The 15,245-nt window shown below is 38.8% G+C and overlaps 1 protein-coding gene and 1 pseudogene across 18 annotated transcripts in view; both read left to right on the plus strand.

The window, feature by feature from the left end:
- Nucleotides 1-9,158, plus strand: part of LOC140612941 (developmental pluripotency-associated protein 4-like) — a 33,421-nt pseudogene extending 24,263 nt beyond the window's left edge.
- Nucleotides 1-15,245, plus strand: part of MCTP1 (multiple C2 and transmembrane domain containing 1) — a 527,670-nt gene that overhangs the window by 203,790 nt on the left and 308,635 nt on the right. The gene's annotated exons all lie outside the window — the stretch shown is intronic.

A 15,245-nucleotide genomic window follows, 5' to 3' on the forward strand; every position in this document is an offset into this window, starting at 1 on the left:
GGCCACCCTTGGGCATGCCATCAGCCAGAAAGGATTGTGTTGTGATTTGTGTTGAATCAAAGTCCACCACCCTCTGTTCAGTAACTAGTAGGTACTCAGCTCAAACTCGCTTTCCTTCTTTTTGAGTTTCCTTTAGTTCGTTGGCTCCTCCTTTTCTTTCTGAAACAAAGAATGCAGGTTAGAGCTTTGATTTTCAAAGTGTAAATGTCATGAGAACTCCAACCATGGAATCCCCAACTGAATTTGAGGAGGCGCCAGCGATTCCAGTGCACAGTAGGATCAGAGAAGCAGGAGAGGAGAGACTAGGTGGTGACATTCATAATCCTCACTCCTACTCCAAAATGCCCTGAGGCTCTGGATTTATGTGTAGTCATAGATTTATATTCACACATGAACAGCCCACCATGAGCTCAACAGCATCTTGAATTGATGTCTACTTTGGAGTGTGTGATTTTATAAGGACTGAGAAGCTTGTCATTTCTGATGTAAAGGGAGGTGAAGATAGGCTTCTTTAAACCCATGAAAAGAGCTCATGCTTTATATGCTGTTGCTAATATCTGGAAATAATTTCATCATTTCGAAAGTTGGTCTGCGGTTCTCCCAAGTATTATTTCCCTGATTTACATGTAAAAATATAGAGCATTTATAAATACTGTTTTGTGCCTAAAAATAAATCCATTGCTTTTTGAATAAGTAGAATTATTTTAGGATTGCAGGTATTTCTTTGTGACATTTTACTTTCTGTAGTAACTTTCTGTGGTGAAGAAAGCTGTAAAGTACTTTTCCCAGTTGAGACATTAGTTTCTTTTTATTTAAATGTTGCATGGCCAGAATTGAATTTTAAATACTCAGGATGTTCTCCTAGTAGTGAAGTTGGTTCAACTGTACTGCCACCCAGTCTTTCATAAAACAAGCTTAGTGAAATATTTTGTGCTTAGAAATCACACATTAAAACTTTTATAGCTCCGCATCATAAATTTAACCTGGGGCCTCTAAGCAAACACATGGAATAGCACTTTCTTTGTTTATTACTCACTTGATCCCTGGAAGCCACCTCCCACCAAAGCCACAGTCCTTGGGTCTGGAGCCCCCCATGCCCCCCTGCAACCGGAAGCAGAGGACATTTAGAGGAGCTTTAGGATGACAGCTTTAGATTGTAAGATTATAACTCTTTCATTGAATACTGGAAAACAAGAATCCAATTTGTAAAAATGTAGAAAAGGAGTGATAGCAGAATGTTTGGAGTTTAAGCCAACCACCAAAATACTTTTAACTATTTCAAATCTCACAGTTAATATGCATAGAAATTTCTCTGGATAAATCCTTGGGTCCCATCCTTTAAGAGTCTGAATGACTCAGTAGCTCTAAGGTAGAACCCAGGACATTGCCAAGGTAACAAGCCAATGGAGGCTTAGTGGACCACTTTTTGAGAAATACCTATTTTAAATATTTGGAAGTAATCTAACTTGATATTAAGACTGACCCAGAAAGTGCTGAATTATATTTCAAAACATCATAATATTGACTTTGCCAAATTTTCAGACAAAACTTAATCAGTATTACACATAAATGCATTGCTTTTAGGTTACTCTTTGGGAGTTTCCTCTTTATCTTTCAATTTGTGCTCTTTTGATATGTGTATAACATGTTTCTCAAATGTATATTGTATTATATATCTACTTAAAGTGTAACAGGCCACTTGGTCAAGGATAGGAGATAGGTGAGACTAGCTCATAGATGAACTTTCATAGAACAGAGAGCTGGAGAGATCACATGTCTGATAACCTAAGTAAGGAGGAAGTTCTGGTGATTAAGGAAGTGTTTCCAGAGACGTCCTGAGTTAGGCAGTAAGTGGTCATCTCAGCAAGTGGAGAGATTTACTGTTAACAGGATTGACATAGTATAAATATATAAATATAGGGTATTTAAATTTATGAGCTGGTCTGTACTTTCTAAGTGATTGGAGATTCTATAGGACCCCAGTTTTTGAGAATCTCAAGTACTGAATATATGCAATGCCTCAGGCCTGGGATAAGTTTGGATAGGACTGGGGTATAAGGCATGCTTTGACCAAACCAGTTAGCCCAGAATACAGTTCCTGTAGCCAAAGTGAAAGAAAGAAAAGAAAAGAAAAGAAAAAAAGAGAAAGAAAGGAAAGAAAAGGAAAGGAAAGAAAGAAAAGAAAAAGGAGGAAAGGCAAGGAAAAGAAAAGAAAAAAGAGGAAAGGCAAGGAAAAAGGAAAGGAAGAAAGAAAAAGAACAATAGAATGCTGATTTTGTGTACATATTAGTTTCCTAGGGCTGCCCTAACAGCTTTCCACAAAATGAGCGGTTTAAATAATAGAAATGTATTGTCTCACAACGTAAAGGCTGGAAATTGAAGATCAAGGTGTTAAGCAGAGCCATGCTCCTTCTGTAGGCACAAGGGAAGGATCTATTTAGGCTTTTCTCATAGCTTCTGGTAGTTCCTTGGCTTGTGACTGAGTAACTCCAATCTGCACATGGTGTTCCCCCGGTGTGTATGTGTCCATATTTCAAATTCTCCTTTTTAATAAGGACACTGGTCATATTGGATTAGAGGTCCACTCTACCGCAGGAAGTAGGGTTGTCAGATAAAACACAAGAATCCCAATAAAATTAGAATTTCAGATGAACAACAAATTATATATATATATTTATATTTCAGTATAAGTGTTTTCCAAATGTAACACAGAATTTGCTTATACTGGAGAATTATTTATTTATCTGAAAATCCAATTTAGTTGGGCACCCTGTTCTAAATCTGGCACTTGCCTTCATGTCGTATGACTTATGTCTTCTTCAGCTATAAAAGGAGAATTTAATCCTAGTGCTATGGAACAGTTGTTACCTCGGTGGCATAAGGGCTGCCACAACCTCTCGATGGCTGCCTGATGTCTTTGCAGGCATGGAGATAAGAGTCCTCTGGGCCCCAGTCTGTCCTCCATCCCTCTGAGAGCCTTAAGAAGAAACAGTGAAGATGTTTTTCAAATGTTTATTTTGAGCTGAAATATTCTCTTTTTCTACTATATTTAATTGGGTTTTGATCTGTGTGACTTAAGAGAGAAGATTGGGTGCTAAGGGAGTTTTTTTTTTGTTTTTGTTTTTTTTGTTTTTTTGTTTTTTGTTTTTAACCTGGCAGTCATGGCTAAGCTATCTTATCCATTTTCAGGTGGGATAAAGTGAAGGGAGGTTTATTCTTCTGGGTTCTTTTGCTCTACCAAGTCCTAGCACTAGTGCCTATTTGATTAATTTGAAAATAGCATCTTTGTGCATTTTGGTAAAGGACAACATGATTAGGTAATGACGAATGAATTGTTGAAAATAATATACAGGGATGATAAGTGAGGTGAGAAATTTCTTTTCACCAAGGGAACTATTTAAATACAGTAAAGGGAAGGAAAAATTCTTTTCTAACCTTCAAGGTCTTCAGCTGGACTAAGAATTAGATTTACATGAGACACATTAGCAGGTAGAAAAAAAACCCCAAAGTTTTATTATGGGCACACAGGGGCCCAATAATTAAATTGAGACCTATGGAAATGACCAAGGCAGGCAGTTTTTATACATACTTTTTAGACAACAAGACAATAAATCTTTGAGGGATTGACCAAAGAACATTTAACTTTGGGAGTTTTAATTAATAAGGAATTCTAGACAGAGTTTGGGCTGGGGTAGTAAATTATTAAAAAAGAACAAGGCTTGTTTATATAGCCTCCTCAGTTCTACATTCTGTGGTGATAAGGATGTTTCTTTACCTTGAGCTCTAGGGTACCTTTTATAGGGGAGGCTTCTTTCCTGTTTTCAGGAAGTTGGGGGTGGGGAGGGTGTCTCAGGCTGTCTGCATGGGCTATCTCATAAGTAACTTTTTTTTTCATAAGTAATTTTTATTTAAAAGAGTCAATATGACAAAGTGGCCTGTCTTGGGGTAGCCCCTACAACAGAAGAGCTTGCCACTTTCCTGCGAGGCCAGTACTTTCCTGACTACTCTTCTGCATGTCAGCCTTTTTAGTTTTTGTGTCTCTGGCTGCAATTTTATGCCTTCTTTCTCTTTCTCACTTGGTATCATTTCACTGATTTCAAGTACTTTAGAATAATTTTGTAGCCTTTATGCTATCCCAGATTTTGATTCGTTCATCTGAGGTTTCTGTTTCAACAAAGTTTGTTCTTATCAGTGGGCAGTAATTCAGACCTCCTCAAAAGAGTTTTGGCATCCAACTGTGAAGTTGTTTTTCCTTGAGCATTGCTCCATAGGAGGCAAGTATTAAGAAACTTAACGAGAAGTGCTAACTCAGAAGTGCCTTGCTGGCATTTTGTTGTTGTTGTTTTGCAGAGAAATGAACTAATGTTCAGCTTCAGCACTGTGAACTCCTCACACTTGAGTTTGATGAGGAAAATAGGACTGGGGATTCAGATGCATCACTGTTTAATTAAAGATGATGCCATTAAAGAATTTAGATTTGTGAGAACAAAATGGCTGATGCCAACACAAGGAAGCTTTGCCACTGATGCCTTTTAGAATTCACTGTTCCAAGACACGGAAGGACTTTCCATTAGTGCAACTTCCTAGCTAAACACATCTCTTTTCTGAAGACGAGACTGAGGTTCTTTGGAAGTGGACTCAAGCAGCCACCATCAAGAGCTCTTTGCATAAAATTTGATTTTCTCTTTCTTTTCTGAAAGGAGGAAGGTGGTAACGTTGATTCTTTGTCACTCTTCCTCTCTCCACATCTCCTGCCCTTTGCTAATGGTGGATTCAATTGCAGAATTCTATTAGTTATTATATCCTGTTACAATGAATAATCTTTTCAACTGTGGAAACTGAATTGGACCCGCTAGTCATTTAGTGAGCAGCCATGGAGCACTCATGTGCTTCAGGTCTTCAGACCAGGGAATCTAGTATTTGGATTATTCCTAAGGATTCCTTTGGTGTTACCATAGTTGCTTAGTAAGTGAGACATTAATATGTGTTTTGGGCAGTGGTGAACTCTTATCTCTGACAAGGATTTATCTATTTTAGTAGCTTCTCATCTTCCCTCAGGGGAGATAAGTGACATTCTGACTAGAATCTCTAACAGTATTTGTCATCATTATTTGGGGTTCTCAGCATGACAACAGTGAACATAAATTCTTTATGAAATTAATCTCAGGGACAAAAGATTTGTCATTATAATGATCTGTGTCTTCGATAGGGTGCAATTTCTAGTAAATATTAAGTCAGTCAAAATAGTACTTTTCATGTAAAAAGTTTTATGTAAACTATACATTATACTTCTTTGCCATCTTTAGTTTATGGTAGCAATCACAACTAATAGCAGGGAAAGATTAAAAGTACATCAGTAAATTACTCATACTCTGGCTCCTAAATAATCTAATTTTAAAAACCCAGTAAATTGTGTTCTTTTGGAAAGAGAACAGTTGAAAGAGATGAAAAGCAATTATGCTACAGTTTTGTTAGTCCATTTGTGTTATTCAAGCACACGTATGATGAGCTCCCTGTACTTAACATATTTTATATGCAGACATTATCAGAAAGCTTTTGAATATATTATGTAATTTAATAACTTTCTGCTTAATATCTCATTACATTAAATGTAACACTGAATTTGTGTTTCCTAATGGGTGGGAGCCATGTCTTAATCTGTTTTTGTGTATCCATTCCCTAATGGATAGATGGATGGATGGATGCAAGGCTATGAGAGAGAGGTAGGAGATGGGAGAAAAAGGAAGAGAGGGTGGGCAGGCTGTTTGGTATTCAGAAGTCCTATTCCTCAAAAATAATTATATGGGGATCCCTGGGTGGCACAGGGGTTTGGCGCCTGCCTTTGGCCCAGGGCACGATCCTGGAGACCCGGGATCGAATCCCACATCGGGCTTCCGGTGCATGGAGCCTGCTTCTCCCTCTGCCTGTGTCTCTGCCTCTCTCTCTTTCTCTCTCTGTGACTATCATAAATAAATAAACATTTAAAAAAAATAATTATATGAATTCCCTGATTCGTGTCAGTCTACTAAAACACCACGACTGTTAATTTTATGGAGGTATAGTGTTTTCATAGGAAGAGAGAACACAACAGTGATAGCCTTTTCTTTATTCTTTGAAACTTACACTAAATTATTGAATCAAAAAGAACTAGTTTTTATTAAAATGGGAACATTTCTAAATTTCCTAATTTTTTACTAATACAATGACATAATATTTTGAGAGCAGCCAACCGGTTATGACATATCATATGCTACCAGTTTGGTGCTTAGGGAACCAAATGTCCTCCCAGGACTTGACTTCCAAAGGACAAATTTTCCATGCCAAGGAGAAATATTCATTGTTCGTAGAGAACAGTGTGAATCTATACCATGGTCCCCACATAATAATGCCTCATGGCACATTTAACCAGAGGTATATGAGGCACTAGGAAGGAGAGATGTCACAGAGGCCATAGTGGTACAGGTCAGGCATTTCTTTGCAGCCACATGAGGCATCTTTCTAAAGAATGAAAATCTCTCTCTAGTTGGTGCCAATTGATACTGATTTTTAAAGTTCTTTTCACATAATCAATAGGAAAGTAAAAATGTTGAAGAGTCCCCAACAAATAAAACATGGTGCACAAGTTAATCTCTGCTTTCAATAAGCAAATCCTGAGTTTTCAGTCTAGTCAACTTCAAACAACCTGTGCCAATTACATACCTGCAAAGACAGCATCGTGGTGGCCTCACGCCAAGCTGGTACTTATTTATTTTTAAGACCTTGGAAATCCAAACTAGTTTTGGGAATAAACCAAGAACTGTATAAATTAACCCATGACAAGAATATTAAATGAGACACTTCATAAATTTGAATTCTCATATAATCTATGCATATCTCAGTGCTGGACTGTATTCACATTCACAGATGATCTACAAATTGACATGGAGACTAGTGCACAAGAAAAAAAAATGGTTTCATCACCTACTTCTATATAGTTGTTGTGGCCTCTGGTTAATTCTTAGGCCTATTCTGATACAGAAACTGTATGCCGTGAACCATAAACCTAGTACTTTAGGTTATAGGTATTTCCTCTCTTCCCTCCCTTAAGATATATTGAATGCCCATCATGTCATATACTGTTCTAGATACATAGTAGGGTGAACCAAATAGATAGAAATTATTGGCCTCAAAGAGCTTATCTCTCAGCAGGAATGCCATTTGAAATACTGTATTAGTGTCAAATATTAAACATGATTATAGTCTTTTATGAAATTCAAATCAATCTGATTAAGCTTCATCAAGGTACCTGCAAAGATAAGTCAGTCCTGGTCCTTGTATCTAGAAATTGATAGTCTAGTGGGGTAAATAGATATGTGTGGTCAGGAGTTAAAATGTAGTAAGACAGTACTAGAGGGAGATATTGACATTGCACAGAGTGGAGGGAAACAAACTCCTTTCCTCAGGGAGAGGAGGAATCAAGGAGAGAGGCTGTTAGGATAGGGATGGTCAGGAGGACTTCGGCAATGTGACCCTGTCTGCTGAACACCTAATCATTCCTTTAAAATCCTCCTCTCCCTTGAATACTGCCACTTGATGGGGAAATCAACAGAACCTGTAGGATTTTATTTGGAATTGACATTGTCTATTGTAATGTTGCTCCTGCTTATTCTTAAAATTTGTTGTTTTATTGGAAAGATTTTGCTTGGTTTTAAACGTTAAAAGTGAAGAAAGGAGCAATTTTGGGCCCGGGGCCATTTCAGGAGTAAGACTTTTCTTTTTGTCAGCCTTGACTTCTCTTTGGATATGGAGAAAGCAAAAGGCAGAAAAAACTCCACAAAGTCGAGTGAAGACTATCTGGTTGGCCATTCCCAACCTGTACCAGAAGAAGCCTAAGAGAACAGTAGGCTTCTGGTGAACCAAAGTTACCGGGAACCTCAGCAAGTGGGACCAAATGGAAAAGATCTGTGAAAGAAGATGAAGTTTCCTGTTCAGAAAAAATGGCACAAGGCAAGAGTACAAGAGTAAGAATTCAGAAGAAAATCCCAGTTCCTCCATTACATTCTAAACAGCCACCAGCCAACTTGCTTCACCGAGACATCCTGCGGCCCTGGTGCCAAGAACTCAAGCTGAGCACCAAAGGCCAGAAATTAGATGTATATAAGCGAATCTGCAAATATGCTTACCCAGATCAAAAGACGAACATTCCTGTCACCACAGAGGAGGCCAAGATTCTCACACAGACACAAAGAAGATTGATGATGGACAAGGGGAAAATGTCTCTGGAAAGTCCTGGAACAAAGATACCTTCTGATGGAACCTACCCTCCTGAAGTGGCTGCCCCCACAAGGGATCTGATGCTCTCCTGGAGGGGGTCAATACTATTGTTGTGACAACTTAGGCCCCAGATACCATGTTTGCCTCCTGGTACAGAATTGCAGCCAGGGCTGGGAAGATGGAGACAGTGGCATCACCACAGGAGGCCCACGGTGTCAAGTGGTGTGTGGTCCATGGGAGAAGTATGCCTGCAGACACACAAGGTTGGACTCACCTGCAATTTCATGCAGGACAAGCCTGGGTGCCTGAAAAGTGAGGGAGAGTATGTGCCCTCTTCTTGCTCCCCACTTGTGACTTTCCACCCCCACAGCTGGAGGACAGTATGCTGTGCCCCAAATGTGTTCACAGGAATAAGGTGTTAATGAAAAGCCTCCAATGAGCTTTCAATAGCAAGAAAAGGGACACAGTTGTGATTATAATCAATGGTACAAAGAAAACTACAATCATCTCCGTGGTGACATTGATGGCCGGACGGCAGACTGCTCACACCCTCCATGCTTCCTGTTTACAGGGACACAGGCTAGTGCATTGCACATGTTACTGTCCAATCTCCCCCGGGACCTGTGGCTTCATGGGTGGAGATGCAGGGGCTCTTAGGTTTTAAACTGGAAGAGCATTTCAGAAATGACCATTCATTCTACTTAATAAGAAGAAAAAGTCATTCATAGTACCCAAACGTTTACCCTTCTGAGATAGAAGTGACCTTAACTTCTTTTATATGGTCTCATTCATTTGGGGAATATAAAAAATAGTGAAAGGGAATAAAGGGGAAAGGAGAAAAAAATAAGTGGGAAATATCAGAAAGGGAGACAGAACATGAAAGACTCCTAACTCTGGGAAATGAACTAGGGGTGGTGGAAGGGGAGGTGGACGGGGGGCGGGGGTGACTGGGTGATGGGCACTGAGGTGGGCACTTGACGGGATGAGCACTGGGTGTTATTCTGTACGTTGACAAATTGAACACCAATAAAAAATAAATTTAAATAAATAAATAAATAAATAAATAAATAAATAAAGTGGGAACCTGAGCCTCACCTGGCAGAAGGTTTGGAGAGGGGGAATGAGTGGAAAGCACAGGTGTGCTTCCACACTGGATTTCTCTACAATTCTAATTCCTCCAGAGACTGCTACCTTTTCAGGCCTATGACTTCAGGCTGTTGAGTATTTTAAACCAAAGGGAAAGCTGTTATTCTTTCCCACTCCCAAAAACATACTTTTAATATACAAAACATTTTTTGATGTTTTGTTAATAATCTGAGACCTCTATGGTGTGTCTCTGGGATAATAATATAGAACACTTTGAGGGTATTATTTCCACCTGTAACTATCATGTGTGTTTCTACTGCTTAAAAATATTTAAGGGTACTTCTGAATCATAAATTCATAATGTATTGGATTTTAAATTGTATATAAAATCATCTATTGTATATAGGAAACCATATGCATTGTGGGAAAATTCTTAATATTCTTAACTCAGGATTAAGCCAAAAACCCTGATTTTCTTTGCCATGGTTATTTTTAAAACCATTCGAATGAAGTAAGAGTAACATTTAAAAAAAAAAAAGCTATACATTTAATGTCTATAAATTGAGGAGTTTGATTCATTTAAAATTTTTTGTCCTTCCTGAATTTATAGTCCTGTGGTTCTTAGAAAAGATTTTTTTCACTTGTGTTTTTATGGCAGTTTCCAACATTGTTTTATTGTTGGGGATTTGGAGATTATGAGATTTCTTTTCCCCCTCTAATGTATTGGAAGGAGTAGTAGAGTTAGAAAGTTTGCAACCATTAGGATATGGGCAGTTTTGGGCAAGAATCCTCAATAAATGTTAAAAATGTTAAAAAAAAATTAAAAGTGCACAAGTTGCCTTGTTCCAGTAAAACTAAACATGTACACACACACACACAAATAAATAAAATAAAATAAAATAAAATAAAATAAAATAAATAAAACAAAACACTCATAATTTGACGTGGTAAAGTAAAAGTGATAGAGTATTGATGCTGGTACTCTTATTCATTTTTTCATCCTTGAATATTTAAGCATTTATTCCCAAGGCTTGAGAAAAAGAACAGAGTTGATCAATAGGGATACGATTAGCATAATAAAATAACATCCAAGATAAAAATTAATAAAATAGGCACAGTTATTTTTAAGAGTTCTCTCTCTCTGGAGGTATTGAGGGGGAGTCAAATTGTGAAATTAGCTGTTAGAGCTGATACAGATTTCACATTCATTTAGTTGACCATAGCTTCGTACAAGGTTTCTGTGCATCTTCTAAAGAATTGCATTTGTGGCTAATTAGCCTTTCAAATGAATTCTTTTCAAGGTAATAATAGCAATGAAATTATAGCATCTCTATCTGTGCAAATTTTCATGAATTGCTGTATGTGGTTGGATCCACAGAATACTGTATTGCTGAGAGACATGTTCTCAGAGTTCACCCACTCCAAATACAACCTTTTATGCTGTTTCTGGAAATATAACACTAATAGCTAACATTCCTATGGTATTTACTGTGTACCCTGACACTGTCATAAGCACAGTGCAATTGTTAACTCCCTACACCCTCACCACCTGATGAGGCATGACCTGGTATGTTACATTTCACAGAAAGGAAAACGATGATATAAAGGAATTAAGCCACTTGCCCAAGGTCCCACAGCTAGAAAATATCAGAGCCAGGGTGCAAAGGCAAGCAGTCAGGCCACAGGGTTGTCTTCTTAACTATTATATCATGCTGTTTCTAAATTAGAGAATCAGCATTCTTATCATGATATTATTTTGAGAACTTTAAATATCAAAAATTACCATGAACCGTATATCAGATGTTAGGTGTGTATTTGCATGTTAAATACAAATTCCTTATCTGATGATGAGGCCATCATAGCCTTTAAATCCCATTTGGCTCATATACAAGCACTGACTACAAGCCTCTTTGATTCTCCTGGTTGACTATGACTCAAGCCTCACTTCACTAAATCCTGAAACATTTCATCAAATGCTGAGACTTGCCTTCTAAACTATGCTAGCCCAGTGACTTTCACCACCTCTAGGAACCATTCTTCATTCATTCATCCATTCATCAAAAGTATATTGAGCATCTCTGTGCCAAGTACTCTGCTAAAAGCAGGACTTCTGAGGGTACACTGCACGGAGATACAAATTCCACTAAAACCAGATCTATTCACAAATATTTCTAAATTATGATGAGTTTCATAAAAGACACAGCAGGTTACCGTGGTAAAGAATAGCAGATGGAGGGGTGCCTGGGTGGCGCAGTGCATTAGGCAGGTTAAGCATCCAACTCTTGGTTTTGGTTCAGGTCATGAACTCTGGGACCTGAGATTGAGTTCTCTGTCAGGCTTCACACTCAGTGTGGAGTCTGCTTGAGATTTTTTCTCTCTGCCCTTCCCACTCATATGCTCTCTTGCTCAAATAAATAAATAAATCTTAAAAACAACAACAATAAAAAGAATAGCAGAGAGAGAATTTTTTCAGTGGGTGGTTCGGGGTAGGTTTCTCTGAGATGACACGAGCTGACACCTCCAGGATGAGAAAGAGGAAGTCATGCAGTTAGCCTGGAGAAGAAGTTTCCACTGGAAAAATAGCAGCCTGTGTAAATCTCCTAGTGGGCAAGAGCTTAGCCCTGGCAAGCAACTCACACAGGGTTAGTGCGGCTAGCACGTAGTGAAGGGAGAGAGGGGCCAGAGATGACACTGGAGAAACTAGTGATGGAGATTGTACAAGATTTTGTAAGCCACGATAAGGAGTTTTCAGTGTTTGAAAATCCCCTGAAAAGTTTTAGGCAGGAGAGTAACATGATCATTTTTTATGTTTAGTGATCACTTCAGCTGCTTTGGGAGACATGAGTGCAACATTCTAGAAGGCTACGGGGTAAATTCAGGTTAGGGATGATGGGGCATGTACTGGAGCATGGTGGTGATGGATTTGGGAAAGAAGACAGAGTTAAGACACATCTTGAAAGTGTACTTCATGACACTTGCTGATGGGTCTGATGGAAGGTTGAAGAGAAAAGAGAGGAAAGGATGCTGCTGAGCAACAGGGTGGATGGTTACTGCTTTCCCTGAGTTGAAGGATGGGGACAGGTCGAATGGGATAATCAAGAGATCATTTTGGATGTGTTAAGTGTGAGTTGCCCAGGAAGCATTCAAATAGAGATGTCACATAAGTGATTGGCTATGTGGACTTAAAACCCAGAAGAGTCTGAGCCCCATGGAATGGGTGTCACTTAAAGCAACAGAAATTCATGTACTGGCTCAGGTACAGAATGCCAAGATCAATGTGAAGCATGTCGACAATCACAACCTGTGGCACCTACACCACCATTTGCAGAGAGAAGACAATGCTTTCTGTTTTCCTGAACACAACTGCTCTTTCTCTGTCGCCTGCTGGAAAGGCAGAAATAGCCAGGCTATCTATCCTGCTCTTTTTCCTGTGGCTGCACATAGCAGAACACTAGCTGAATTCTACAGGTGGAATGAAATTAATACCACCGCTTGCATTCTTCTCTCCCCAGAGTCCCTTCTTCCTCACTTGGACTTCACCCCCTGAGCAGGCCCTCCCAGAACCTCACTCCATGATTTGCCCTCATACCACTGATACAAAGCACTTGGATGGATCCTGCCCTCTCTGGGACACAGAATCATCCCACCTATATGCAGAGAAGGACTGAAAATCCAGGTTCCTCCACCATGTTTTTCCCCTTCAGAACACTAAATTCTGTTGTACTGCACAAGAAAAATCTAACAAATGGCTTCTGGCAGAAAGACATTCTGCTGGAAGTCCGTGGGCATACAGAGTTTTTAGCAGACAGGACCAGAGCTGGTGAGAATACTCTGTCAGTTATTCCAAAGGTGTACTTACTCGCTGGTTCCTGGCTCCATGCACACAGGCCATGTTCTTTAGAATGCGGCCCTTGCTAATTTGCTTCACTTACAAAGAGTTCATTCCAGCCAATTTAAAAGAGCTCAACATAAAAATAAAAATGTGTCCAGGCAGCTCACCCAAAGTAAGTATAAATGGCTCACAGATGTGAAAGACAGTCTCACTAGCAATTAAATGCATGCAACACAAAAGGAGGTGCCTCTTTTAACCTGTCAGAGCAGCAGACATTTTACGATTTGTACAACAGACGATGTTGAAGGTGTGAGTTTATGAGTTCCCACCCAGCATTCACAGCATTTTCACACAGTTTCTTCCTCTTCACAACTGCAGAGCAAAGTAGGAAAAGGGTTGAATAGAATGGTGTATGATCAGGGGTTGGGAGTCAGGGTAGGGATGGGAAACAGACATAGGTCTCATGTGGGGTGGGGTGGAGAGTTTTGGAGGGGGAGGAAGGCAATTTTGAGAAGTGCTAAAATAGATTATAAGTTAGGTTAAATTTTTAAATTTTTGAGAAATGCAAGCAAATAATGAAATTTCTCGTTTAGCTTCTGCACCGTATGTTTTAAAATGTGATCTTCTGTAGGAGATTGACTTACTAGAATTATCTGATAGTATCTCTTTTGGAGTCGATGTTTGGGAAACTCAATTGCCATTGGTGGAAATGTAAGTTTTGGCGGGTTATTTTTGGAGGGTTGGTGATTTGACAACATCTCTCAAAATTAAAAACACAACACTTTTATCTAGCAATTCCTTTGGTAGAAATTTACCCATTAAATACTCATAAATGTGCACACACACCCCCAATGTGCATAAGATGAACTTCATTGCAGCATTGTTTGTAATAGTATAGAAAAGAGGAAAAAAATGAGAAACCTAAAGATCCATCAATAAAAACCTGATTAAATAAATTTTAGTGCGTGCAGTATAGAATTCTGTTGGTTTCTTATGAAGGACGAGGTTGATCTGAATGTTCTGATATCAAAAGACTGTCAAGATGTTAGTATAAGAAAAATGCATAATCATACAATACATTCATTCTTATATCTGTATTTTTTAAAGATATGTGCCAATTTTTCTTTTTGGAGAATACTCAAGAAAATGTTAATGGTGGTTACCATTGTGGAGAAGCAAGAGTTTGGATGGAAAGTGCAAGATTTTACTTTTTACTTTTACTTTTATGTTCCATTTGGAGTACACAGTCAGTGGATATGTTTTAAAGAAATGTCAGCTGACAGAGATGTTCCTGGGAATTCCACATGCAGTGCTCCCAACTACACATGTAAGCCCTGGGTTGTCTTTACCAAGAGAATGGTGTGTGATGCTGTTATTTTTTAACTCTGATTTTTGCTTACCTCTCTCTCACTGTCCATAACCCACGACACCAAGTGGAGAGCAAATTTCTGGATTTTTCCACTGTTTTCTAACTATGTGATATCATTTCTATTTTATTTTCAGAACTGAAAGTTTCATATGAAGCAGCTTAAGGTGCCAAATACCTTTCTTTGCATCCCTTTGTATAGTGCATGTCTGACACACTTAGTGATGCATTTATTGGCTCTGTAAATAGACCTTATAACTATTTGATTCGATTGTATAAACAAAGTCATTCTGAGTAGTAGCATTCGAAAACAGGCACCTGGCTGTGAAAATAAGCATAGATATGTCAATTACCCATAACTGGGAACCTCTCAAAGTCTTGCAGTGAACCAAGACAAGTGGCTGGTCTAATAACTCAGTTGATGAGGCAGTGAGATTCAGAACCCTTGCTAATACTTCAGGTCTTCAGGCTTTTGCAATTTGAACTAACACTTTTGTGGAAAGCAAGCATTAAGAAGGGCTTGTGTTGTGATGAGCTCTGGGTGCTATATGCAGCTGATGAATTATTGAAAACTACATCTGAAACTAATGATGTAGTATATATTGGCTAATTGAATTTAAATTTTAAAAAGTGAGATGCTGTGCTCACAGGTAGCCTTTTCAATTACGACAAATGGGTCTGTTTTAGCTGAAGGCATGGAGACGTAAG

The sequence above is a fragment of the Canis lupus genome, chromosome 2 (assembly GCF_048164855.1).
Source record: "Canis lupus baileyi chromosome 2, mCanLup2.hap1, whole genome shotgun sequence".
In the NCBI taxonomy this organism is placed as follows: Eukaryota; Metazoa; Chordata; class Mammalia; order Carnivora; family Canidae; genus Canis; species Canis lupus.